This window comes from Lissotriton vulgaris, chromosome 12 (assembly GCF_964263255.1).
Source record: "Lissotriton vulgaris chromosome 12, aLisVul1.2, whole genome shotgun sequence".
NCBI classification, from domain to species: Eukaryota; Metazoa; Chordata; class Amphibia; order Caudata; family Salamandridae; genus Lissotriton; species Lissotriton vulgaris.
In genome coordinates this window covers 444937677-444965531 of record NC_141700.1, presented here as the reverse complement: position 1 = coordinate 444965531, position 27855 = coordinate 444937677, and the positions used below count along the sequence as shown (strand labels likewise).

The following is a 27855-nucleotide window of genomic DNA, read 5'->3' as shown; positions in this document are numbered from 1 at the left end:
TAGCACTTCTTCATATGCTGGACTTCCATGAATTCATGCAAAACGGCCTGTTAGCTCAGATGGTTAGAGCGTGGTGCTAATAACGCCAAGGTCACAGGTTCGATCCCTGTACAGGCCAAGTTCAATTGTTTGTAAAAAGATTAATTTTTCTTGTGTCTCATTTTTGACTGTTTATCAACTTGGAACAAACACTGCTTGAAGGATTGGATGAATACATTTCATATAGTTGTAGAATTAATTATTATTTTGAAAGCTCCTGGAATATCTATTAATGGTTCTAAGTTCTAACGCCAAGTAACTAAATCTCTTATTTATTGCAATTTATTGAGGTCATTTTTGTTTTGTCTTGTTGATGAAATATAAAGATAGTATGAATGTAAACAGCTGAATATAAGCTTTCCAACTATCCCGGGTTAACAATCAGTAGCACTTCATCATCTGCTATTTCTTCAATAGTATGCTATATATTTAGTGAGCCTATTAGTTTAGTCTTTAGAGCAAAAAGTTAAAAATGCCAAGGACATACTTTCAATCAGTCTCCAAGCCAATACTTGATGCTCCTTTAATGTTGAAAATAGATGTATTTTCTTCTGTATCATGTGTATCTCTATATTTCCTTTGAGGGGAAGCTGATAGAATGATTAAATGAATCAATTGCATATAGGTGATGAATTGTTATTTATTGCTAAAACACATGGAAAAAACATTAATGTTCTAAGTTCTAACACTAAGTATGAAAATCTCTGTTGTATTGTAATTTTTTTAAAGTCATATAAGTTTCTTCATGTTGATATTATATAAGTATAACTTCATGGTAAACCTCTGAAATTAAGCTTTCCCAATCTCCAGGGTTAACTATCATTAGCACTTCTTCATATGCTGAACTTCCAGGAATTTGTGCAAAATGGCCTGTTAGCTCAGATGGTTAGAGCGTGGAGCTAATAACACCAAGGTCACAGGTTCGATCCCTGTACAGGCCAAGTTTAATTGTTGGAAAAAGAATAATTTTTCTTGTGTCTCATTTTTGACTGTTTATCACCTTGGATCAAACGCTGCTTGAAGGATTGGATGAATACATTTGATATAGTTGTAGAATTAATTATTATTCTGGAAGCTCCTGGAATATCTATTAATGGTTCTAAGTTCTAACGCCAAGTAACTACATCTCTTATTTATTGCAATTTATTGAGGTCATTTTTGTTTTGTCTTGTTGATGAAATATAAAGATAGTATGAATGTAAACAGCTGAATATAAGCTTTCCAACTATCCCGGGTTAACAATCGGTAGCACTTCATCATCTGCTATTTCTTCAATGGTATGCTATATATTTATTGAGCCTATTAGTTTAGTCTTTAGAGCATAAAGTTAAAAATGCCAAGAACATACTTTCAATCAGTCTCCAAGCCAATACTTGATGCTCCTTTAATGTTGAAAATAGATGTATTTTCTTCTGTATCATGTGTATCTCTATATTTCCTTTGAGGGGAAGCTGATAGAATGATTAGATGAATCAATTGCATATAGGTGAAATTGTTATTTATTGCTAAAACACATGGAAAAAACATTAATGGTTCTAAGTTCTAACACTAAGTATGAAAATCTCTTTTGTATTGTAATTTTTTTAAAGTCATATTAGTTTCTTCATGTTGATATTATATATTTATAACTTCATGGTAAACCTCTGAAATTAAGTTTTCCAAATCTCCCGGGTTAACTATCATTAGCACTTCTTCATATGCTGGACTTCCAGGAATTCATGCTAAACGGCCTGTTAGCTCAGATGGTTAGAGTGTGGTGCTAATAACGCCAAGGTCACAGGTTCGATCCATGTACAGGCCAAGTTCAATTGTTTGTAAAAAGATTAATTTTTCTTGTGTCTCATTTTTGACTGTTTATCACCTTGGATCAAACGCTGCTTGAAGGATACGATGAATACATTTCATATAGTTGTAGAATTAGTTATTATTTTGAAAGCTCCTGGAATATCTATTAATGGTTCTAAGTTCTAACGCCAAGTAACTAAATCTCTTATTTATTGCATTCATTGAGGTCATTTTTGTTTTGTCTTGTTGATGAAATATAAAGATAGCATGAATGTAAACAGCTGAATATAAGCTTTCCAACTATCCCGGGTTAACAATCAGTAGCACTTCATCATCTGCTATTTCTTCAATAGTATGCTATATATTTAGTGAGCCTATTAGTTTAGTCTTTAGAGAATAAAGTAAAAAATGCCAAGGACATACTTTCAATCAGTCTCCAAGCCAATACTTGATGCTCCATTAATGTTGAAAATAGATGTATTTTCTTCTGTATCATGTGTATCTCTATATTTCCTTTGAGGGGAAGCTGATAGAATGATTAGATGAATCAATTGCATATAGGTGAAATTGTTATTTATTGCTAAAACACATGGAAAAAACATTAATGGTTCTAAGTTCTAACACTAAGTATGAAAATCTATTTTTGTATTGTAATTTTTTTAAAGTCATATTAGTTTCTTCATGTTGATATTATATATTTATAACTTCATGGTAAACCTCTGAAATTAAGCTTTCCAAATCTCCCGGGTTAACTATCATTAGCACTTCTTCATATGCTGGACTTCCAGGAATTCATGCTAAACGGCCTGTTAGCTCAGATGGTTAGAGTGGTGCTAATAACGCCAAGGTCACAGGTTCGATCCCTGTACAGGCCAAGTTCAATTGTTTGTAAATAGATTAATTTTTCTTGTGTCTCATTTTTGACTGTTTATCACCTTGGATCAAACGCTGCTTGAAGGATAGGATGAATACATTTCATATAGTTGTAGAATTAATTATTATTTTGAAAGCTCCTGGAATATCTATTAATGGTTCTAAGTTCTAACGCCAAGTAACTAAATCTCTTATTTATTGCATTCATTGAGGTAATTTTTGTTTTGTCTTGTTGATGAAATATAAAGATAGCATGAATGTAAACAGCTGAATATAAGCTTTCCAACTATCCCGGGTTAACAATCAGTAGCACTTCATCATCTGCTATTTCTTCAATAGTATGCTATATATTTAGTGAGCCTATTAGTTTAGTCTTTAGAGCATAAAGTAAAAAATGCCAAGGACATACTTTCAATCAGTCTCCAAGCCAACACTTGATGCTCCTTTAATGTTGAAAATAGATGTATTTTCTTCTGTATCATGTGTATCTCTATATTTCCTTTGAGGGTAAGCTGATAGAATGATTAGATGAATCAATTGCATATAGGTGAAATTGTTATTTATTGCTAAAACACATGGAAAAAACGTTAATGGTTCTAAGTTCTAACACTAAGTATGAAAATCTCTTTTGTATTGTAATTTTTTTAAAGTCATATTAGTTTCTTCATGTTGATATTATATATTTATAACTTCATGGTAAACCTCTGAAATTAAGCTTTCCCAATCTCCAGGGTTAACTATCATTAGCACTTCTTCATATCCTGGACTTCCAGGAATTTGTGCAAAATGGCCTGTTAGCTCAGATGGTTAGAGCGTGGAGCTAATAACACCAAGGTCACAGGTTCGATCCGTGTACAGGCCAAGTTTAATTGTTTGGAAAAAGATTAATTTTTGTTGTGTCTCATTTTTGACTGTTTATCACCTTGGATCAAACGCTGCTTGAAGGATTGTATGAATACATTTGATATAGTTGTAGAATTAATTATTATTCTGAAAGCTCCTGGAATATCTATTAATGGTTCTAAGTTCTAACGCCAAGTAACTAAATCTCTTATTTATTGCAATTTATTGAGGTCATTTTTGTTTTGTCTTGTTGATGAAATATAAAGATAGTATGAATGAAAACAGCTGAATATAAGCTTTCCAACTATCCCGGGTTAACAATCGGTAGCACTTCATCATCTGCTATTTCTTCAATGGTATGCTATATATTTATTGAGCCTATTAGTTTAGTCTTTAGAGCATAAAGTTAAAAATGCCAAGGACATACTTTCAATCAGTCTCCAAGCCATTACTTGATGCTCCATTAATGTTGAAAATAGATGTATTTTCTTCTGTATCATGTGTATGTCTATATTTCCTTTGAGGGGAAGCTGATAGAATGATTAGATGAATCAATTGCACATAGGTGATGAATTGTTATTTATTGCTAAAACACATGGAAAAAACATTAATGGTTTGAAGTTCTAACACCAAGTATGAAAATCTCTTTTGTATTGTAATTTTTTTAAAGTCATATTAGTTTCTTCATGTTGATATTATATAAGTATAACTTCATGGTAAACCTCTGAAATTAAGCTTTCCAAATCTCCAGGGTTAACTATCATTAGCACTTCTTCATATCCTGGACTTCCAGGAATTTCTGCAAAACGGCCTGTTAGCTCAGATGGTTAGAGCGTGGTGCTAATAACGCCAAGGTCACAGGTTCAATCCCTGTACAGGCCAAGTTCAATTGTTTGTAAATAGATACATTTTTCTTGTGTCTCATTTTTGACTGTTTATCACCTTGGATGAAACGCTACTTGAAGGATTGGATGAATACATTTGATATAGTTGTAGAATTAATTATTATTCTGAAAGCTCCTGGAATATCTATTAATGGTTCTAAGTTCTAACGCCAAGTAACTAAATCTCTTAGTTATTGCAATTCATTGAGGTCATTTTTGTTTTGTCTTGTTGATGAAATATAAAGATAGTATGAATGTAAACAGCTGAATATAAGCTTTCCAACTATCCCGGGTTAACAATCAGTAGCACTTCATCATCTGCTATTTTTTCAATAGTATGCTATATATTTAGTGAGCCTATTAGTTTAGTCTTTAGAGCATAAAGTAAAAAATGCCAAGGACATACTTTCAATCAGTCTCCAAGCCAATACTTGATGCTCCTTTAATGTTGAAAATAGATGTATTTTCTTCTGTATCATGTGTATCTCTATATTTCCTTTGAGGGAAAGCTGATAGAATGATTAGATGAATGAATTGCATATAGGTGAAATTGTTATTTATTGCTAAAACACATGGAAAAAATGTTAATGGTTCTAAGTTCTAACACTAAGTATAAAAATCTCTTTTGTATTGTAATTTTTTTAAAGTCATATTAGTTTCTTCATGTTGATAATATATATTTATAACTTCATGGTAAACCTCTGAAATTAAGCTTTCCCAATCTCCAGGGTTAACTATCATTAGCACTTCTTCATATGCTGAACTTCCAGGAATTTGTGCAAAATGGCCTGTTAGCTCAGATGGTTAGAGCGTGGAGCTAATAACACCAAGGTCACAGGTCCGAACCCTGTACAGGCAAAGTTTAATTGTTGGAAAAAGAATAATTTTTCTTGTGTCTCATTTTTGACTGTTTATCACCTTGGATCAAACGCTGCTTGAAGGATTGGATGAATACATTTGATATAGTTGTAGAATTAATTATTATTCTGGAAGCTCCTGGAATATCTATTAATGGTTCTAAGTTCTAACGCCAAGTAACTACATCTCTTATTTATTGCAATTTATTGAGGTCATTTTTGTTTTGTCTTGTTGATGAAATATAAAGATAGTATGAATGTAAACAGCTGAATATAAGCTTTCCAACTATCCCGGGTTAACAATCGGTAGCACTTCATCATCTGCTATTTCTTCAATGGTATGCTATATATTTATTGAGCCTATTAGTTTAGTCTTTAGAGCATAAAGTTAAAAATGCCAAGGACATACTTTCAATCAGTCTCCAAGCCAATACTTGATGCTCCTTTAATGTTGAAAATAGATGTATTTTCTTCTGTATCATGTGTATGTCTATATTTCCTTTGAGGGGAAGCTGATAGAATGATTAGATGAATCAATTGCATATAGGTGATGAATTGTTATTTATTGCTAAAACACATGGAAAAAACATTAATGGTTCTAAGTTCTAACACTAAGTATGAAAATCTCTTTTGTATTGTAATTTTTTTAAAGTCATATTAGTTTCTTCATGTTGATATTATATAAGTATAACTTCATGGTAAACCTCTGAAATTAAGCTTTCCAAATCTCCCGGGTTAACTATCATTAGCACTTCTTCATATGCTGGACTTCTAGGAATTTCTGCAGAACGGCCTGTTAGCTCAGATGGTTAGAGCGTGGTGCTAATAACGCCAAGGTCACAGGTTCAATCCCTGTACAGGCCAAGTTCTATTGTTTGTAAAAAGATTAATTTTTTCTTGTGTCTCATTTTTGACTGTTTATCACCTTGGATGAAACGCTGCTTGAAGGATTGGATGAATACATTTGATATAGTTGTAGAATTAATTATTATTCTGAAAGCTCCTGGAATATCTATTAATGATTCTAAGTTCTAACGCCAAGTAACTAAATCTCTTATTTATTGCATTCATTGAGGTCATTTTTGTTTTGTCTTGTTGATGAAATATAAAGATAGCATGAATGTAAACAGCTGAATATAAGCTTTCCAACTATCCCGGGTTAACAATCAGTAGCACTTCATCATCTGCTATTTCTTCAATAGTATGCTATATATTTAGTGAGCCTATTAGTTTAGTCTTTAGAGCATAAAGTAAAAAATGCCAAGGACATACTTTCAATCAGTCTCCAAGCCAATACTTGATGCTCCATTAATGTTGAAAATAGATGTATTTTCTTCTGTATCATGTGTATCTCTATATTTCCTTTGAGGGGAAGCTGATAGAATGATTAGATGAATCAATTGCATATAGGTGAAATTGTTATTTATTGCTAAAACACATGGAAAAAACATTAATGGTTCTAAGTTCTAACACTAAGTATGAAAATCTCTTTTGTAATGTATTTTTTTTTAATTCATATTAGTTTCTTCATGTTGATATTATATATTTATAACTTCATGGTAAACCTCTGAAATTAAGCTTTCCAAATCTCCCGGGTTAACTTTCATTAGCACTTCTTCATATGCTGGACTTCCAGGAATTCATGCTAAACGGCCTGTTAGCTCAGATGGTTTGAGCGTGGTGCTAATAACGCCAAGGTCACAGGTTCGATCCCTGTACAGGCCAAGTTCAATTGTTTGTAAAAGGATTAATTTTTCTTGTGTCTCATTTTTGACTGTTTATCACCTTGGATCAAACGCTGCTTGAAGGATAGGATGAATACATTTCATATAGTTGTAGAATTAATTATTATTTTGAAAGCTCCTGGACTATCTATTCATGGTTCTAAGTTCTAACGCCAAGTAACTAAATCTCGTATTTATTGCATTCATTGAGGTCATTTTTGTTTTGTCTTGTTGATGAAATATAAAGATAGCATGAATGTAAACAGCTGAATATAAGCTTTCCAACTATCCCGGGTTAACAATCAGTAGCACTTCATCATCTGCTATTTCTTCAATAGTATGCTATATATTTAGTGAGCCTATTAGTTTAGTCTTTAGAGCATAAAGTAAAAAATGCCAAGGACATACTTTCAATCAGTCTCCAAGCCAATACTTGATGCTCCATTAATGTTGAAAATAGATGTATTTTCTTCTGTATCATGTGTATCTCTATATTTCCTTTGAGGGGAAGCTGATAGAATGATTAGATGAATCAATTGCATATAGGTGAAATTGTTATTTATTGCTAAAACACATGGAAAAAACATTAATGGTTCTAAGTTCTAACACTAAGTATGAAAATCTCTTTTGTAATGTATTTTTTTTTAATTCATATTAGTTTCTTCATGTTGATATTATATATTTATAACTTCATGGTAAACCTCTGAAATTAAGCTTTCCAAATCTCCCGGGTTAACTTTCATTAGCACTTCTTCATATGCTGGACTTCCAGGAATTCATGCTAAACGGCCTGTTAGCTCAGATGGTTTGAGCGTGGTGCTAATAACGCCAAGGTCACAGGTTCGATCCCTGTACAGGCCAAGTTCAATTGTTTGTAAAAGGATTAATTTTTCTTGTGTCTCATTTTTGACTGTTTATCACCTTGGATCAAACGCTGCTTGAAGGATAGGATGAATACATTTCATATAGTTGTAGAATTAATTATTATTTTGAAAGCTCCTGGAATATCTATTCATGGTTCTAAGTTCTAACGCCAAGTAACTAAATCTCTTATTTATTGCATTCATTGAGGTCATTTTTGTTTTGTCTTGTTGATGAAATATAAAGATAGCATGAATGTAAACAGCTGAATATAAGCTTTCCAACTATCCCGGGTTAACAATCAGTAGCACTTCATCATCTGCTATTTCTTCAATAGTATGCTATATATTTAGTGAGCCTATTAGTTTAGTCTTTAGAGCATAAAGTAAAAAATGCCAAGGACATACTTTCAATCAGTCTCCAAGCCAATACTTGATGCTCCATTAATGTTGAAAATAGATGTATTTTCTTCTGTATCATGTGTATCTCTATATTTCCTTTGAGGGGAAGCTGATAGAATGATTAGATGAATCAATTGCATATAGGTGAAATTGTTATTTATTGCTAAAACACATGGAAAAAACATTAATGGTTCTAAGTTCTAACACTAAGTATGAAAATCTCTTTTGTATTGTAATTTTTTTAAAGTCATATTAGTTTCTTCATGTTGATATTATATATTTATAACTTCATGGTAAACCTCTGAAATTAAGCTTTCCAAATCTCCCGGGTTAACTATCATTAGCACTTCTTCATATGCTGGACTTCCAGGAATTCATGCTAAACGGCCTGTTAGCTCAGATGGTTAGAGCGTGGTGCTAATAACGCCAAGGTCACAGGTTCGATCCCTGTACAGGCCAAGTTCAATTGTTTGTAAATAGATTAATTTTTCTTGTGTCTCATTTTTGACTGTTTATCACCTTGGATCAAACGCTGCTTGAAGGATAGGATGAATACATTTCATATAGTTGTAGAATTAATTATTATTTTGAAAGCTCCTGGAATATCTATTAATGGTTCTAAGTTCTAACGCCAAGTAACTAAATCTCTTATTTATTGCATTCATTGAGGTCATTTTTGTTTTGTCTTGTTGATGAAATATAAAGATAGCATGAATGTAAACAGCTGAATATAAGCTTTCCAACTATCCCGGGTTAACAATCAGTAGCACTTCATCATCTGCTATTTCTTCAATAGTATGCTATATATTTAGTGAGCCTATTAGTTTAGTCTTTAGAGCATAAAGTAAAAAATGCCAAGGACATACTTTCAATCAGTCTCCAAGCCAACACTTGATGCTCCTTTAATGTTGAAAATAGATGTATTTTCTTCTGTATCATGTATATCTCTATATTTCCTTTGAGGGGAAGCTGATAGAATGATTAGATGAATCAATTGCATATAGGTGAAATTGTTATTTATTGCTAAAACACATGGAAAAAACGTTAATGGTTCTAAGTTCTAACACTAAGTATGAAAATCTCTTTTGTATTGTAATTTTTTTAAAGTCATATTAGTTTCTTCATGTTGATATTATATATTTATAACTTCATGGTAAACCTCTGAAATTAAGCTTTCCCAATCTCCAGGGTTAACTATCATTAGCACTTCTTCATATCCTGGACTTCCAGGAATTTGTGCAAAATGGCCTGTTAGCTCAGATGGTTAGAGCGTTGAGCTAATAACACCAAGGTCACAGGTTCGATCCGTGTACAGGCCAAGTTTAATTGTTTGGAAAAAGATGAATTTTTGTTGTGTCTCATTTTTGACTGTTTATCACCTTGGATCAAACGCTGCTTGAAGGATTGGATGAATACATTTGATATAGTTGTAGAATTAATTATTATTCTGAAAGCTCCTGGAATATCTATTAATGGTTCTAAGTTCTAACGCCAAGTAACTAAATCTCTTATTTATTGCAATTTATTGAGGTCATTTTTGTTTTGTCTTGTTGATGAAATATAAAGATAGTATGAATGAAAACAGATGAATATAAGCTTTCCTACTATCCCGGGTTAACAATCGGTAGCACTTCATCATCTGCTATTTCTTCAATGGTATGCTATATATTTATTGAGCCTATTAGTTTAGTCTTTAGAGCATAAAGTTAAAAATGCCAAGGACATACTTTCAATCAGTCTCCAAGCCATTACTTGATGCTCCATTAATGTTGAAAATAGATGTATTTTCTTCTGTATCATTTGTATGTCTATATTTCCTTTGAGGGGAAGCTGATAGAATGATTAGATGAATCAATTGCATATAGGTGATGAATTGTTATTTATTGCTAAAACACATGGAAAAAACATTAATGGTTCTAAGTTCTAACACTAAGTATGAAAATCTCTTTTGTATTGTAATTTTTTTAAAGTCATATTAGTTTCTTCATGTTGATATTATATAAGTATAACTTCATGGTAAACCTCTGAAATTAAGCTTTCCAAATCTCCCGGGTTAACTATCATTAGCACTTCTTCATAGGCTGGACTTCTAGGAATTTCTGCAAAACGGCCTGTTAGCTCAGATGGTTAGAGCGTGGTGCTAATAACGCCAAGGTCACAGGTTCAATCCCTGTACAGGCCAAGTTCAATTGTTTGTAAATAGATACATTTTTCTTGTGTCTCATTTTTGACTGTTTATCACCTTGGATGAAACGCTGCTTGAAGGATTGGATGAATACATTTGATATAGTTGTAGAATAAATTATTATTCTGAAAGCTTCTGGAATATCTATTAATGGTTCTAAGTTCTAACGCCAAGTAACTAAATCTCTTAGTTATTGCAATTCATTGAGGTCATTTTTGTTTTGTCTTGTTGTTGAAATATAAAGATAGTATGAATGTAAACAGCTGAATATAAGCTTTCCAACTATCCCGGGTTAACAATCAGTAGCACTTCATCATCTGCTATTTTTTCAATAGTATGCTATATGTTTAGTGAGCCTATTAGTTTAGTCTTTAGAGCATAAAGTAAAAAATGCCAAGGACATACTTTCAATGAGTCTCCAAGCCAATACTTGATGCTCCTTTAATGTTGAAAATAGATGTATTTTCTTCTGTATCATGTGTATCTCTATATTTCCTTTGAGGGGAAGCTGATAGAATGATTAGATGAATCAATTGCATATAGGTGAAATTGTTATTTATTGCTAAAACACATGGAAAAAATGGTAATGGTTCTAAGTTCTAACACTAAGTATAAAAACCTCTTTTGTATTGTAATTTTTTTAAAGTCATATTCGTTTCTTCATGTTGATATTATATATTTATAACTTCATGGTAAACCTCTGAAATTAAGCTTTCCAAATCTCCCGGGTTAACTATCAATAGCACTTCGTCCTATATGCTGGACTGCCAGGAATTTGTGCAAAATGGCCTGTTAGCTCAGATTGTTAAAGCGTGGTGCTAATAACGCCAAGGTCACAGGTTCGATCCCTGTACAGGCCAAGTTCAATTGTTTGTAAAAAGATTAATTTTTCTTGTGTCTCATTTTTGACTGTTTATCAACTTGGAACAAACGCTGCTTGAAGGATTGGATGAATACATTTCATATAGTTGTAGAATTAATTATTATTTTGAAAGCTCCTGGAATATCTATTAATGGTTCTAAGTTCTACCGCCAAGTAACTAAATCTCTTATTTATTGCAATTCATCGAGGTCATTTTTGTTTTGTCTTGTGGCTGAAATATAAAGATAGTATGAATGTAAACAGCTGAATATAAGCTTTCCAACTATCCCGGGTTAACAATCGGTAGCACTTCATCATCTGCTATTTCTTCAATGGTCTGCTATATATTTATTGAGCCTATTAGTTTAGTCTTTAGAGCATAAAGTTAAAAATGCCAAGGACATACTTTCAATCAGTCTCCAAGCCGATACTTGATGCTCCTTTAATGTTAAAAATAGATGTATTTACTTCTGTATCATGTGTATCTCTATATTTCCTTTGAGGGGAAGCTGATAGAATGATTAAATGAATCAATTGCATATAGGTGAAATTGTTATTTATTGCTAAAACACATGGAAAAAACATTAATGGTTCTAAGTTTTATCACTAAGTATGAAAATCTCTTTTGCATTGTAAGTTTTTTAAAGTCATATTAGTTTCTTCATGTTGATATTATATATTTATAACTTCATGGTAAACCTCTGAAATTAAGCTTTCCAAATCTCCCGGGTTAACTATCAATAGCACTTCGTCCTATATGCTGAACTTCCAGGAATTTGTGCAAAATGACCTGTTAGCTCAGATTGTTAGAGCGTGGTGCTAATAACGCCAAGGTCACAGGTTCGATGCCTGTACAGGCCAAGTTTAATTGTTTGAAAAAAGATTCATTTTTCTTGTGTCTCATTTTTGACTGTTTATCACCTTTGATCAAACGCTGCTTGAAGGATTGGATGAATACATTTGATATAGTTGTAGAATTAATTATTATTCTGAAAGCTCCTGGAATATCTATTAATGGTTCTAAGTTCTAACGCCAAGTAACTAAATCTCTTATTTATTGCAATTTATTGAGGTCATTTTTGTTTTGTCTTGTTGATGAAATATAAAGATATTATGAATGTAAACAGCTGAATATAAGCTTTCCAACTATCCCGGGTTAACAATCGGTAGCACTTCATCATCTGCTATTTCTTCAATGGTATGCTATATATTTATTGAGCCTATTAGTTTAGTCTTTAGAGCATAAAGTTAAAAATGCCAAGGACATACTTTCAATCAGCCTCCAAGCCAATACTTGATGCTCCTTTAATGTTGAAAATAGATGTATTTTCTTCTGTATCATGTGTATGTCTATATTTCCTTTGCGGGGAAGCTGATAGAATGATTAGATGAATCAATTGCATATAGGTGATGAATCGGTATTTATTGCTAAAACACATGGAAAAAACATTAATGGTTCTAAGTTCTAACACTAAGTATGAAAAACTCTTTTGTATTGTAATTTTTTTAAAGTCATATTAGTTTCTTCATGTTGATATTATATAAGTATAACTTCATGGTAAACCTCTGAAATTAAGCTTTCCAAATCTCCCGGGTTAACTATCATTAGCACTTCTTCATATGCTGGACTTCCAGGAATTTCAGCAAAACGGCATGTTAGCTCAGATGGTTAGAGCATGGTGCTAGTAACGCCAAGGTCACAGGTTCAATCCCTGTAGAGGCCAAGTTCAATTGTTTGTAAAAAGAATAATTTTTCTTGTGTCTCATTTTTGACTGTTTATCACCTTGGATGAAACGCTGCTTGAAGGATTGGATGAATACATTTGATATAGTTGTAGAATTAATTAATATTCTGAAAGCTCCTGGAATATCTATTAATGGTTCTAAGTTCTAACGCCAAGTAACTAAATCTCTTAGTTATTGCAATTCATTGAGGTCATTTTTGTTTTGTCTTGTTGATGAAATATAAAGATAGTATGAATGTAAACAGCTGAATATAAGCTTTCCAACTATCCCGGGTTAACGATCAGTAGCACTTCATCATCTGCTATTTCTTCAATAGTATGCTATATATTTAGTGAGCCTATTAGTTTAGTCTTTAGAGCATAAAGTAAAAAATGCCAAGGACATACTTTCAATCAGTCTCCAAGCCAATAATTGATGCTCCATTAATATTGAAAATAGATGTATTTTCTTCTGTATCATGTGTATCTCTATATTTCCTTTGAGGGGAAGCTGATAGAATGATTAGATGAATCAATTGCATATAGGTGAAATTGTTATTTATTGCTAAAACACATGGAAAAAATGTTAATGGTTCTAAGTTCTAACACTAAGTATAAAAATCTCTTTTGTATTGTAATTTTTTTAAAGTCATATTAGTTTCTTCATGTTGATATTATATATTTATAACTTCATGGTAAACCTCTGAAATTAAGCTTTCCAAATCTCCTGGGTTAACTATCATTAGCACTTCTTCATATGCTGGACTTCCAGGATTTCGTGCAAAACGGCCTGTTAGCTCAGATGGTTAGAGCGTGGTGCTAATAACGCTAAGGTCACAGGTTCGATCCCTGTACAGGCCAAGTTCAATTGTTTGTAAAAAGATTAATTTTTCTTGTGTCTCATTTTTGACTGTTTATCAACTTGGAACAAACGCTGCTTGAAGGATTGGATGAATACATTTCATATTGTTGTAGAATTAATTAATATTTTGAAAGCTCCTGGAATATCTATTAATGGTTCTAAGTTCTAACGCCAAGTAACTAAATCTCTTGATTATAGCAATTCATTGAGGTCATTTTTGTTTTGTCTTGTTGATGAAATATAAAGATAGTATGAATGTAAACAGCTGAAAATAAGTTTTTCAACTATCCCGGGTTAACAATCAGTAGCACTTCATCATCTGCTATTTCTTCAATAGTATGCTATATATTTAGTGAGCCTATTAGTTTAGTCTTTAGAGCAAAAAGTTAAAAATGCCAAGGACATACTTTCAATCAGTCTCCAAGCCAATACTTGATGCTCCTTTAATGTTGAAAATAGATGTATTTTCTTCTGTATCATGTGTATCTCTATATTTCCTTTGAGGGGAAGCTGATAGAATGATTAAATGAATCAATTGCATATAGGTGATGAATTGTTATTTATTGCTAAAACACATGGAAAAAACATTAATGTTCTAAGTTCTAACACTAAGTATGAAAATATCTGTTGTATTGTAATTTTTTTAAAGTCATATAAGTTTCTTCATGTTGATATTATATATTTATAACTTCATGGTAAACCTCTGAAATTAAGCTTTCCAAATAGCCCGGGTTAACTATCATTAGCACTTCTTCATATGCTGGACTTCCAGGAAATGGTGCAAAACGGCCTGTTAGCTCAGATGGTTAGAGCGTGGTGCTAATAACGCCAAGGTCACAGGTTCGATCCCTGTACAGGCCAAGTTTAATTATTTGAAAAAAGATTAATTTTTCTTGTGTCTCATTTTTGACTGTTTATCACCTTGGATCAAACACTGCTTGAAGGATTGGATGAATACATTTGATATAGTTGTAGAATTCATTATTATTCTGAAAGCTCCTTGAATATCTATTAATGGTTCTTAGTTCTAACGCCAAGTAACTAAATCTCTTATTTATTGCAATTCATTGAGGTAATTTTTGTTTTGTCTTGTTGATGAAATATAAAGATAGTATGAATGTAAACAGCTGAATATAAGCTTTCCAACTATCCCGGGTTAACAATCAGTAGCACTTCATCATCTGCTATTTCTTCAATAGTATGCTATATATTTAATGAGCCTATTAGTTTAGTCTTTAGAGAATAAAGTTAAAAATGCCAAGGACATACTTTCAATCAGTCTCCAAGCCAATACTTGATGCTCCTTTAATGTTGAAAATAGATGTATTTTCTTCTGTATCATGTGTATCTCTATATTTCCTTTGAGGGGAAGCTGATAGAATGATTAAATGAATCAATTGCATATAGGTGAAATTGTTATTTATTGCTAAAACACATGGAAAAAACATTAATGGTTCTAAGTTCAATCACTAAGTATGAAAATCTCTTTTGCATTGTAAGTTTTTTAAAGTCATATTAGTTTCTTCATGTTGATATTATATATTTATAACTTCATGGTAAACCTCTGAAATTAAGCTTTCCAAATCCCCCGGGTTAACTATCAATAGCACTTCGTCTTATATGCTGGACTTCCAGGAATTTGAGTAAAATGGCATGTTAGCTCAGGTGGTTAGAGCGTGGTGCTAATAACGCAAAGGTCACAGGTTCGATCCCTGTACAGGCCAAGTTTAATTGTTTGAAAAAAGATTAATTTTCTTGTGTCTCATTTTTGACTGTTTATCACCTTTGATTAAACGCTACTTGAAGGATTGGATGAATACATTTGATATAGTTGTAGAAATAATTATTATTCTGAAAGCTCCTGGAATATCTATTAATGGTTCTAAGTTCTAACACCAAGTAACTAAATCTCTTATTTATTGCAATTTATTGAGGTCATTTTTGTTTTGTCTTGTTGATGAAATATAAAGATAGTATGAATGTAAACAGCTGAATATAAGCTTTCCAACTATCCCGGATTAACAATCGGTAGCACTTCATCATCTGCTATTTCTTCAATGGTATGCTATATATTTATTGAGCCTATTAGTTTAATCTTTAGAGCATGAAGTTAAAAATGCCAAGGACATACTTTCAATCAGTCTTCAAGCCAATACTTGATGCTCCTTTAATGTTAAAAATAGATGTATTTTCTTCTGTATCATGTGTATCTCTATATTTCCTTTGAGGGGAAGCTGATAGAATGATTAAATGAATCAATTGCATATAGGTGAAATTGTTATTTATTGCTAAAACACATGGAAAAACATTAATGGTTCTAAGTTCATTCACTAAGTATGAAAATCTCTTTTGCATTGTAAGTTTTTTAAAGTCATATTAGTTTCTTCATGTTGATATTATATATTTATAACTTCATGGTAAACCTCTGAAATTAAGCTTTCCAAATCTCCCGGGTTAACTATCAATAGCACTTCGTCCTATATGCTGGACTTCCAGGAATTTGTGCAAAATGGCCTGTTAGCTCAGATTGTTTAAGCATGGTGCTAATAACGCCAAGGTCACAGGTTCGATCCCTGTACAGGCCAAGTTTAATTGTTTGAAAAAAGATTAATTTTTCTTGTGTCTCATTTTTGACTGTTTATCACCTTTGATCAAACGCTGCTTGAAGGATTGGGTGAATACATTTGATATAGTTGTAGAATTAATTATTATTCTGAAAGCTCCTGGAATATCTATTAATGGTTCTAAGTTCTAACTCCAAGTAACTAAATGTCTTATTTATTGCAATTTATTGAGGTCATTTTTGTTTTGTCTTGTGGATGAAATATAAAGATAGTATGAATGTAAACAGCTGAATATAAGCTTTCCAACTATCCCGGGTTAACAATCGGTAGCACTTCATCATCTGCTATTTCTTCAATGGTATGCTATATATTTATTGAGCCTATTAGTTTAGTCTTTAGAGCATAAAGTTAAAAATGCCAAGGACATACTTTCAATCAGTCTCCAAGCCAATACTTGATGCTCCTTTAATGTTGAAAATAGATGTATTTTCTTCTGTATCATGTGTATGTCTATATTTCCTTTGAGGGGAAGCTGATAGAATGATTAGATGAATCAATTGCATATAGGTGATGAATTGGTATTTATTGCTAAAACACATGGAAAAAACATTAATGGTTCTAAGTTCTAACACTAAGTATGAAAATCTCTTTTGTATTGTAATTTTTTTTAAGTAATATTAGTTTATTCATGTTGATATTATATAAGTATAACTTCATGGTAAACCTCTGAAATTAAGCTTTCCAAATCTCCCGGGTTAACTATCATTAGCTCTTCTTCATATGCTGGACTTCCAGGAATTTGTGCAAAACTGCCTGTTAGCTCAGATGGTTAGAGCGTGTTGCTAATTACGCCAAGGTCACAGGTTCAATCCCTGTACAGGCCAAGTTTAATTGTTTGAAAAAAGATTCATTTTTCTTGTGTCTCATTTTTGACTGTTTATCACCTTTGATCAAACGCTGCTTGAAGGATTGGATGAATACATTTGATATAGTTGTAGAATTAATTATTATTCTGAAAGCTCCTGGAATATCTATTAATGGTTCTAAGTTCTAACGCCAAGTAACTAAATCTCTTATTTATTGCAATTTATTGAGGTCATTTTTGTTTTGTCTTGTTGATGAAATATAAAGATAGTATGAATGTAAACAGCTGAATATAAGCTTTCCAACTATCCCGGGTTAACAATCGGTAGTACTTCATCATCTGCTATTTCTTCAATGGTATGCTATATATTTATTGAGCCTATTAGTTTAGTCTTTAGAGCATAAAGTTAAAAATGCCAAGGACATACTTTCAATCAGTCTCCAAGCCAATACTTGATGCTCCTTTAATGTTGAAAATAGATGTATTTTCTTCTGTATCATGTGTATGTCTATATTTCCTTTGAGGGGAAGCTGATAGAATGATTAGATGAATCAATTGCATATAGGTGATGAATTGGTATTTATTGCTAAAACACATGGAAAAAACATTAATGGTTCTAAGTTCTAACACTAAGTATGAAAATCTCTTTTGTATTGTAATTTTTTTTAAGTAATATTAGTTTATTCATGTTGATATTATATAAGTATAACTTCATGGTAAACCTCTGAAATTAAGCTTTCCAAATCTCCCGGGTTAACTATCATTAGCTCTTCTTCATATGCTGGACTTCCAGGAATTTGTGCAAAACTGCCTGTTAGCTCAGATGGTTAGAGCGTGTTGCTAATTACGCCAAGGTCACAGGTTCAATCCCTGTACAGGCCAAGTTTAATTGTTTGAAAAAAGATTCATTTTTCTTGTGTCTCATTTTTGACTGTTTATCACCTTTGATCAAACGCTGCTTGAAGGATTGGATGAATACATTTGATATAGTTGTAGAATTAATTATTATTCTGAAAGCTCCTGGAATATCTATTAATGGTTCTAAGTTCTAACGCCAAGTAACTAAATCTCTTATTTATTGCAATTTATTGAGGTCATTTTTGTTTTGTCTTGTTGATGAAATATAAAGATAGTATGAATGTAAACAGCTGAATATAAGCTTTCCAACTATCCCGGGTTAACAATCGGTAGCACTTCATCATCTGCTATTTCTTCAATGGTATGCTATATATTTATTGAGCCTATTAGTTTAGTCTTTAGAGCATAAAGTTAAAAATGCCAAGGACATACTTTCAATCAGCCTCCAAGCCAATACTTGATGCTCCTTTAATGTTGAAAATAGATGTATTTTCTTCTGTATCATGTGTATGTCTATATTTCCTTTGAGGGGAAGCTGATAGAATGATTAGATGAATCAATTGCATATAGGTGATGAATTGGTATTTTTTGCTAAAACACATGGAAAAAACATTAATGGTTCTAAGTTCTAACACTAAGTATGAAAAACTCTTTTGTATTGTAATTTTTTTAAAGTCATATTAGTTTCTTCATGTTGATATTATATAAGTATAACTTCATGGTAAACCCCTGAAATTAAGCTTTCCAAATCTCCCGGGTTAACTATCATTAGCACTTCTTCATATGCTGGACTTCCAGGAATTTCAGCAAAACGGCCTGTTAGCTCAGATGGTTAGAGCATGGTGCTAATAACGCCAAGGTCACAGGTTCAATCCCTGTAGAGGCCAAGTTCAATTGTTTGTAAAAAGATTAATATTTCTTGTGTCTCATTTTTGACTGTTTATCACCTTGGATGAAACGCTGCTTGAAGGATTGGATGAATACATTCGATATAGTTGTAGAATTAATTATTATTCTGAAAGCTCCTGGAATATCTATTAATGGTTCTAAGTTCTAACGCCAAGTAACTAAATCTCTTAGTTATTGCAATTCATTGAGGTCATTTTTGTTTTGTCTTGTTGATGAAATATAAAGATAGTATGAATGTAAACAGCTGAATATAAGCTTTCCAACTATCCCGGGTTAACGATCAGTAGCACTTCATCATCTGCTATTTATTCAATAGTATGCTATATATTTAGTGAGCCTATTAGTTTAGTCTTTAGAGCATAAAGTAAAAAATGCCAAGGACATACTTTCAATCAGTCTCCAAGCCAATACTTGATGCTCCATTAATGTTGAAAATAGATGTATTTTCTTCTGTATTATGTGTATCTCTATATTTCCTTTGAGGGGAAGCTGATAGAATGATTAGATGAATCAATTGCATATAGGTGAAATTGTTATTTATTGCTAAAACACATGGAAAAAATTTTAATGGTTCTAAGTTCTAACACTAAGTATAAAAATCTCTTTTGTATTGTAATTTTTTTAAAGTCATATTAGTTTCCTCATGTTGATATTATATATTTATAACTTCATGGTAAACCTCTGAAATTAAGCTTTCCAAATCTCCCGGGTTAACTATCATTAGCACTTCTTCATATGCTGGACTTCCAGTAATTCGTGCAAAACGGCCTGTTAGCTCAGATGGTTAGAGCGTGGTGCTAATAACGCCAAGGTCCCAGGTTCGATCCCTGTACAGGCCAAGTTCAATTGTTTGTAAAAAGATTAATTTTTCTTGTGTCTCATTTTTGACTGTTTATCAACTTGGAACAAACGCTGCTTGAAGGATTGGATGAATACATTTCATATAGTTGTAGAATTAATTATTATTTTGAAAGCTCCTGGAATATCTATTAATGGTTCTAAGTTCTAACGCCAAGTAACTAAATCTCTTAGTTATTGCAATTCATTGAGGTCATTTTTGTTTTGTCTTGTTGATGAAATATAAAGATAGTATGAATGTAAAAAGCTGAATATAAGCTTTCCAACTATCCCGGGTTAACAATCAGTAGCACTTCATCATCTGCTAGTTCTTCAATAGTATGCTTTATATTTAGTGAGCCTATTAGTTTAGTCTTTAGAGCAAAAAGTTAAAAATGCCAAGGACATACTTTCAATCAGTCTCCAAGCCAATACTTGATGCTCCTTTAATGTTGAAAATTGATGTATTTTCTTCTGTATCATGTGTATCTCTATATTTCCTTTGAGGGGAAGCTGATAGAATGATTAAATGAATCAATTGAATATAGGTGATGAATTGTTATTTATTGCTTAAACACATGGAAAAAACATTAATGTTCTAAGTTCTAACACTAAGTATGAAAATCTCTGTTGTATTGTAATTTTTTTAAAGTCATATAAGTTTCTTCATGTTGATATTATATATTTATAACTTCATGGTAAACCTCTGAAATTAAGCTTTCCAAATAGCCCGGGTTAACTATCATTAGCACTTCTTCATATGCTGGACTTCCAGGAAATTGTCCAAAACTGCCTTTTAGCTCAGATGGTTAGAGCGTGGTGCTAATAACGCCAAGGTCACAGGTTCGATCCCTGTACAGGCCAAGTTTAATTATTTGAAAAAAGATAAATTTTTCTTGTGTCTCATTTTTGACTGTTTATCACCTTGGATCAAACACTGCTTGAAGGATTGGATGAATACATTTGATATAGTTGTAGAATTAATTATTATTCTGAAAGCTCCTTGAATATCTATTAATGGTTCTTAGTTCTAACGCCAAGTAACTAAATCTCTTATTTATTGCAATTCATTGAGGTAATTTTTGTTTTGTCTTGTTGATGAAATATAAAGATAGTATGAATGTAAACAGCTGAATATAAGCTTTCCAACTATCCCGGATTAACAATCGGTAGCACTTCATCATCTGCTATTTCTTCAATGGTATGCTATATATTTATTGAGCATATTAGTTTAATCTTTAGAGCATAAAGTTAAAAATGCCAAGGACATACTTTCAATCAGTCTTCAAGCCAATACTCGATGCTCCTTTAATGTTAAAAATAGATGTATTTTCTTCTGTATCATGTGTATCTCTATATTTCCTTTGAGGGGAAGCTGATAGAATGATTAAATGAATCAATTGCATATAGGTGAAATTGTTATTTATTGCTAAAACACATGGAAAAAACATTAATGGTTCTAAGTTCATTCACTAAGTATGAAAATCTCTTTTGCATTGTAAGTTTTTTAAAGTCATATTAGTTTCTTCATGTTGATATTATATATTTATAACTTCATGGTAAACCTCTGAAATTAAGCTTTCCAAATCTCCCGGGTTAACTATCAATAGCACTTCGTCCTATATGCTGGACTTCCAGGAATTTGTGCAAAATGGCCTGTTAGCTCAGATTGTTAAAGCGTGGTGCTAATAACGCCAAGGTCACAGGTTCGATCCCTGTACAGGCCAAGTTTAATTGTTTGAAAAAAGATTAATTTTTCTTGTGTCTCATTTTTGACTGTTTATCACCTTTGATCAAACGCTGCTTGAGGGATTGGGTGAATACATTTGATATAGTTGTAGAATTAATTATTATTCTGAAAGCTCCTGGAATATCTATTAATGGTTCTAAGTTCTAGCTCCAAGTAACTAAATGTCTTATTTATTGCAATTTATTGAGGTCATTTTTGTTTTGTCTTGTGGATGAAATATAAAGATAGTATGAATGTAAACAGCTGAATATAAGCTTTCCAACTATCCCGGGTAAACAATCAGTAGCACTTCATCATCTGCTATTTCTTCAATGGTATGCTATATATTTATTGAGCCTATTAGTTTAGTCTTTAGAGCATAAAGTTAAAAATGCCAAGGACATACTTTCAATCAGTCTCCAAGCCAATACTTGATGCTCCTTTAATGTTGAAAATAGATGTATTTTCTTCTGTATCATGTGTATGTCTATATTTCCTTTGAGGGGAAGCTGATAGAATGATTAGATGAATCAATTGCATATAGGTGATGAATTGGTATTTATTGCTAAAACACATGGAAAAAACATTAATGGTTCTAAGTTCTAACACTAAGTATGAAAATCTCTTTTGTATTGTAATTTTTTTAAAGTCATATTAGTTTCTTCATGTTGATATTATATAAGTATAACTTCATGGTAAACCTCTGAAATTAAGCTTTCCAAATCTCCCGGGTTAACTATCATTAGCTCTTCTTCATATGCTGGACTTCCAGGAATTTGTGCAAAACTGCCTGTTAGCTCAGATGGTTAGAGCGTGTTGCTAATTACGCCAAGGTCACAGGTTCAATCCCTGTACAGGCCAAGTTTTATTGTTTGAAAAAAGATTCATTTTTCTTGTGTCTCATTTTTGACTGTTTATCACCTTGGATCAAACGCTGCTTGAAGGATTGGATGAATACATTTGATATAGTTGTAGAATTAATTATTATTCTGAAAGCTCCTGGAATATCTATTAATGGTTCTAAGTTCTAACGCCAAGTAACTAAATCTCTTAGTTATTGCAATTCATTGAGGTCATTTTTGTTTTGTCTTGTTGCTGAAATATAAAGATAGTATGAATGTAAACAGCTGAATATAAGCTTTCCAACTATCCCGGGTTAACGATCAGTAGCACTTCATCATCTGCTATTTCTTCAATAGTATGCTATATATTTAGTGAGCCTATTAGTTTAGTCTTTAGAGCATAAAGTAAAAAATGCCAAGGACATACTTTCAATCAGTCTCCAAGCCAATACTTGATGCTCCATTAATGTTGAAAATAGATGTATTTTCTTCTGTATCATGTGTATCTCTATATTTCCTTTGAGGGGAAGCTGATAGAATGATTAGATGAATCAATTGCATATAGGTGAAATTGTTATTTATTGCTAAAACACATGGAAAAAATGTTAATGGTTCTAAGTTCTAACACTAAGTATAAAAATCTCTTTTGTATTGTAATTTTTTTAAAGTCATATTAGTTTCTTCATGTTGATATTATATATTTATAACTTCATGGTAAACCTCTGAAATTAAGCTTTCCAAATCTCCCGGAATAACTATCAATAGCACTTCGTCTTATATGCTGGACTTCCAGGAATTTGAGTAAAATGGCATGTTAGCTCAGATGGTTAGAGCGTGGTGCTAATAACGCAAAGGTCACAGGTTCGATCCCTGTACAGGCCAAGTTTAATTGTTTGAAAAAAGATTAATTTTCTTGTGTCTCATTTTTGACTGTTTATCACCTTTGATTAAACGCTACTTGAAGGATTGGATGAATACATTTGATATAGTTGTAGAATTAATTATTATTCTGAAAGCTCCTGGAATATCTATTAATGGTTCTAAGTTCTAACACCAAGTAACTAAATCTCTTATTTATTGCAATTTATTGAGGTCATTTTTGTTTTGTCTTGTTGATGAAATATAAAGATAGTATGAATGTAAACAGCTGAATATAAGCTTTCCAACTATCCCGGATTCACAATCTGTAGCACTTCATCATCTGCTATTTCTTCAATGGTATGCTATATATTTATTGAGCCTATTAGTTTAATCTTTAGAGCATAAAGTTAAAAATGCCAAGGACATACTTTCAATCAGTCTTCAAGCCAATACTTGATGCTCCTTTAATGTTAAAAATAGATGTATTTTCTTCTGTATCATGTTTATCTCTATATTTCCTTTAAGGGGAAGCTGATAGAATGATTAAATGAATCAAGTGCATATAGGTGAAATTGTTATTTATTGCTAAAACACATGGAAAAAACATTAATGGTTCTAAGTTCATTCACTAAGTATGAAAATCTCTTTTGCATTGTAAGTTTTTTAAAGTCATATTAGTTTCTTCATGTTGATATTATATATTTACAACTTCATGGTAAACCTCTGAAATTAAGCTTTCCAAATCTCCCGGGTTAACTATCAATAGCACTTCGTCCTATATGCTGGACTTCCAGGAATTTGTGCAAAATGGCCTGTTAGCTCAGATTGTTTAAGCATGGTGCTAATAACGCCAAGGTCACAGGTTCGATCCCTGTACAGGCCAAGTTTAATTGTTTGAAAAAAGATTAATTTTTCTTGTGTCTCATTTTTGAATGTTTATCACCTTTGATCAAACGCTGCTTGAAGGATTGGGTGAATACATTTGATATAGTTGTAGAATTAATTATTATTCTGAAAGCTCCTGGAATATCTATTAATGGTTCTAAGTTCTAACTCCAAGTAACTAAATGTCTTATTTATTGCAATTTATTGAGGTCATTTTTGTTTTGTCTTGTGGATGAAATATAAAGATAGTATGAATGTAAACAGCTGAATATAAGCTTTCCAACTATCCCGGGTTAACAATCGGTAGTACTTCATCATCTGCTATTTCTTCAATGGTATGCTATATATTTATTGAGCCTATTAGTTTAGTCTTTAGAGCATAAAGTTAAAAATGCCAAGGACATACTTTCAATCAGTCTCCAAGCCAATACTTGATGCTCCTTTAATGTTGAAAATAGATGTATTTTCTTCTGTATCATGTGTATGTCTATATTTCCTTTGAGGGGAAGCTGATAGAATGATTAGATGAATCAATTGCATATAGGTGATGAATTGGTATTTATTGCTAAAACACATGGAAAAAACATTAATGGTTCTAAGTTCTAACACTAAGTATGAAAATCTCTTTTGTATTGTAATTTTTTTAAAGTAATATTAGTTTCTTCATGTTGATATTATATAAGTATAACTTCATGGTAAACCACTGAAATTAAGCTTTCCAAATCTCCCGGGTTAACTATCATTAGCTCTTCTTCATATGCTGGACTTCCAGGAACTTGTGCAAAACTGCCGGTTAGCTCAGATGGTTAGAGTGTGTTGCTAATTACGCCAAAGTCACAGGTTCAATCCCTGTACAGGCCAGGTTTAATTGTTTGAAAAAAGATTAATTTTTCTTGTGTCTCATTTTTGACTGTTTATCACCTTTGATCAAACGCTGCTTGAAGGATTGGACGAATACATTTGATATAGTTGTAGAATTAATTATTATTCTGAAAGCTCCTGGAATATTTATTAATGGTTCTAAGTTCTAACGCCAAGTAACTAAATCTCTTATTTATTGCAATTTATTGAGGTCATTTTTGTTTTGTCTTGTTGATGAAATATAAAGATAGTATGAATGTAAACAGCTGAATATAAGCTTTCCAACTATCCCGGGTTAACAATCGGTAGCACTTCATCATCTGCTATTTCTTCAATGGTATGCTATATATTTATTGAGCCTATTAGTTTAGTCTTTAGAGCATAAAGTTAAAAATGCCAAGGACATACTTTCAATCAGCCTCCAAGCCAATACTTGATGCTCCTTTAATGTTGAAAATAGATGTATTTTCTTCTGTATCATGTGTATGTCTATATTTCCTTTGAGGGGAAGCTGATAGAATGATTAGATGAATCAATTGCATATAGGTGAAATTGTTATTTATTGCTAAAACACATGGAAAAAATGTTAATGGTTCTAAGTTCTAACACTAAGTATAAAAATCTCTTTTGTATTGTAATTTTTTTAAAGTCATATTAGTTTCTTCATGTTGATATTATATATTTATAACTTCATGGTAAACCTCTGAAATTAAGCTTTCCAAATCTCCCGGGTTAACTATCATTAGCACTTCTTCATATGCTGGACTTCCAGGAATTCGTGCAAAACGGCCTGTTAGCTCAGATGGTTAGAGCGTGGTGCTAATAACGCCAAGGTCCCAGGTTCGATCCCTGTACAGGCCAAGTTCAATTGTTTGTAAAAAGATTAATTTTTCTTGTGTCTCATTTTTGACTGTTTATCAACTTGGAACAAACGCTGCTTGAAGGATTGGATGAATACATTTCATATAGTTGTAGAATTAATTATTATTTTGAAAGCTCCTGGAATATCTATTAATGGTTCTAAGTTCTAACGCCAAGTAACTAAATCTCTTATTTATTGCAATTCATTGAGGTCATTTTTGTTTTGTCTTGTTGATGAAATATAAAGATAGTATGAATGTAAACAGCTGAATATAAGCTTTCCAACTATCCTGGGTTAACAATCAGTAGCACTTCATCATCTGCTAGTTCTTCAATAGTATGCTTTATATTTAGTGAGCCTATTAGTTTAGTCTTTAGAGCAAAAAGTTAAAAATGCCAAGGACATACTTTCAATCAGTCTCCAAGCCAATACTTGATGCTCCTTTAATGTTGAAAATAGATGTATTTTCTTCTGTATCATGTGTATCTCTATATTTCCTTTGAGGGGAAGCTGATAGAATGATTAAATGAATCAATTGCATATAGGTGATGAATTGTTATTTATTGCTTAAACACATGGAAAAAACATTAATGTTCTAAGTTCTAACTCTAAGTATGAAAATCTCTGTTGTATTGCAATTTTTTTAAAGTCATATAAGTTTCTTCATGTTGATATTATATATTTATAACTTCATGGTAAACCTCTGAAATTAAGCTTTCCAAATAGCCCGGGTTAACTATCATTAGCACTTCTTCATATGCTGGACTTCCAGGAAATTGTGCAAAACGGCCTGTTAGGTCAGATGGTTAGAGCGTGGTGCTAATAACGCCAAGGTCACAGGTTCGATCCCTGTACAGGCCAAGTTTAATTATTTGAAAAAAGATTAATTTTTCTTGTGTCTCATTTTGACTGTTTATCACCTTGGATCAAACACTGCTTGAAGGATTGGATGAATACATTTGATATAGTTGTAGAATTAATTATTATTCTGAAAGCTCCTTGAATATCTATTAATGGTTCTTAGTTCTAACGCCAAGTAACTAAATCTCTTATTTATTGCAATTCATTGAGGTAATTTTTGTTTTGTCTTGTTGATGAAATATAAAGATAGTATGAATGTAAACAGCTGAATATAAGCTTTCCAACTATCCCGGGTTAACAATCAGTAGCACTTCATCATCTGCTATTTCTTCAATAGTATGCTATATATTTAGTGAGCCTATTAGTTTAGTCTTTAGAGAATAAAGTTAAAAATGCCAAGGACATACTTTCAATCAGTCTCCAAGCCAATACTTGATGCTCCTTTAATGTTGAAAATAGATGTATTTTCTTCTGTATCATGTGTATCCCTATATTTCCTTTGAGGGGAAGCTGATAGAATGATTAAATGAATCAATTGCATATAGGTGAAATTGTTATTTATTGCTAAAACACATGGAAAAAACATTAATGGTTCTAAGTTCAATCACTAAGTATGAAAATCTCTTTTGCATTGTAAGTTTTTTAAAGTCATAGTAGTTTCTTCATGTTGATATTATATATTTATAACTTCATGGTAAACCTCTGAAATTAAGCTTTCCAAATCTCCCGGGTTAACTATCAATAGCACTTCGTCTTATATGCTGGACTTCCAGGAATTTTTGCAAAATGGCATGTTAGCTCAGATGGTTAGAGCGTGGTGCTAATAACGCCAAGGTCACAGGTTCGATCCCTGTACAGGCCAAGTTCAATTGTTTGAAAAAAGATTAATTTTCTTGTGTCTCATTTTTGACTGTTTATCACCTTTGATTAAACGCTACTTGAAGGATTGGATGAATACATTTGATATAGTTGTAGAATTAATTATTATTCTGAAAGCTCCTGGAATATCTATTAATGGTTC

The 27855-nt window shown here is 32.1% G+C and overlaps 7 non-coding genes across 7 annotated transcripts; all 7 read left to right on the top strand.

Annotated features, from left to right (window-relative positions):
* Positions 1-44: 44 nt before the first annotated feature.
* On the top strand, positions 45-118 carry TRNAI-AAU (transfer RNA isoleucine (anticodon AAU)). The gene has a single exon. It is a non-coding gene; the product is annotated as a tRNA-Ile (tRNA).
* Positions 119-4348: 4230 nt separating this feature from the next.
* Positions 4349-4422, top strand: TRNAI-AAU (transfer RNA isoleucine (anticodon AAU)). Its single transcript has one exon. It is a non-coding gene; the product is annotated as a tRNA-Ile (tRNA).
* A 1649-nt stretch (positions 4423-6071) lies between these two features.
* On the top strand, positions 6072-6145 carry TRNAI-AAU (transfer RNA isoleucine (anticodon AAU)). Its single transcript has one exon. It is a non-coding gene; the product is annotated as a tRNA-Ile (tRNA).
* A 2507-nt stretch (positions 6146-8652) lies between these two features.
* Positions 8653-8726, top strand: TRNAI-AAU (transfer RNA isoleucine (anticodon AAU)). The gene has a single exon. It is a non-coding gene; the product is annotated as a tRNA-Ile (tRNA).
* Positions 8727-10375: 1649 nt separating this feature from the next.
* Positions 10376-10449, top strand: TRNAI-AAU (transfer RNA isoleucine (anticodon AAU)). The gene has a single exon. It is a non-coding gene; the product is annotated as a tRNA-Ile (tRNA).
* A 2515-nt stretch (positions 10450-12964) lies between these two features.
* On the top strand, positions 12965-13038 carry TRNAT-AGU (transfer RNA threonine (anticodon AGU)). Its single transcript has one exon. It is a non-coding gene; the product is annotated as a tRNA-Thr (tRNA).
* A 1649-nt stretch (positions 13039-14687) lies between these two features.
* On the top strand, positions 14688-14761 carry TRNAI-AAU (transfer RNA isoleucine (anticodon AAU)). The gene has a single exon. It is a non-coding gene; the product is annotated as a tRNA-Ile (tRNA).
* The last annotated feature ends 13094 nt before the right edge of the window (positions 14762-27855 follow it).